Source organism: Aythya fuligula, chromosome 8 (genome assembly GCF_009819795.1).
Source record: "Aythya fuligula isolate bAytFul2 chromosome 8, bAytFul2.pri, whole genome shotgun sequence".
Lineage (NCBI taxonomy): Eukaryota > Metazoa > Chordata > Aves > Anseriformes > Anatidae > Aythya > Aythya fuligula.
The window spans coordinates 23427527-23428937 of record NC_045566.1 but is presented as its reverse complement, the minus strand read 5'-3'; positions in this window follow the sequence as shown (position 1 = coordinate 23428937).

Sequence of the window (1411 nt, the reverse complement as noted above, 5' to 3'; positions counted from 1 at the left end):
GGCGGCCCCGCTGCCCTGCGGCGCGCCCGGCCCCGCCGCCGCGCACCCTCCGCCCCTCGCCACCCACCGGCCCCGGGGCGGGGACGCGCCGCCGCCGCGCAGCGCAGCGCCGGGGTGGGGAACGGGGTCCGGGGGGGAGCCCCCGGAGGGCCCCGCGTTGCTCCCGGGGAAGGAGGGGAGGAAGGAAGGAAGGAGGGGCTGGGAAAAAAAAAAAAAAAAAAAAATTCCCCGAGAAAAAAAAAAAAAAAAAAATCAGCCAAAAGGCGCGCGCGCGCTGGGGAAGGCACCGCTGACATCTAGTGCGCGGCCACGGCTCTGCAGCCCGGCGCCGGGGAGGGTGGAAAAGGAAATAGGGGAATGAAAAAAATAAATAAATAGGAGAAAGGTTGGCAAGTGGTTAAAGAGGCGGTGGGGCTTGGTAGAATGGAGCCGTGGCATGCTCACACCCCTGGGAGCTGAGCCCTGGGATGTGGAGGGGAGGTAAAAGGGATGAGCGGTTTCGTATCCAGGTACACCAACATCGGACAGCACGGAAATCAAGCAAGCTAGAAAGGAAAAAAATCTCTGCCTTCTATTTCGTGAAAAGCCAGCCCTGGTGACCTGGGCACTCCATGCCCTGTAAAAGCCCGGAGAAGTTGTGAACTGGCTCCCCAGCTGGCTAACCCCCCAGCGTTGCTTTCCACTTGTACAGGGGCTTGCTTGCACGGTGCCGGCCGCAAGCTGGGGTGTTTCACCCCTTGCATCACATGCATGGTGCTCCCCCAGGCAGGGCCCAGTCCCTGGGTGCTTTAACAGCCCAGAGGCTCATCAACATATGGCTGCAGGGCTCGGGCTGGTCCCTTGTGAGCACTGGAGGTGGCACCCAGAACATCAGGCACCCACATGCCCCCTGCACAGGACACCCCCGTGCCTCCCAGGAGCCTTTCCCTTGCTCCACCTGCACGGCCCTGCATGTGCCTTGGGTTTCTAAGCGACTGCAGTGCAGGCTCCTCACCCACCCCTGGACAGCAGGTTCAGGGCCATCGATTTTTCAGACTGAATCAGCACACTGAAACTTTTCCTGAGCTTCAGACCTCATTGGTAGCCACCCCCGGGCGTGCTGTTTGTGCCACATCTGACTCGCTGGGTGAACTTTCCACCATCACCAGCTGTGGTGGCTGGGACGGCGCTCCCAGCACGGCCAGGTACGCCAGGAGATAAGGAAGGGCTGCGCTCAGCAGTGCCCACAGGAACGCCTGCCGGGTGCCAGCGCCCTGTGCCAGGCTCGGGTGGGATTGCCCAGAGCTGTCAGCACTCAGACAAGCCAACCGAGGGATGGTTTCCCATCAGAGGCGAGCGGCCAGCAAGCCCTGTGCTCCTGGAAACATTAATTCCTTATTTCTGGAAGGGGCAGGGGATCAGAGAAGACTGG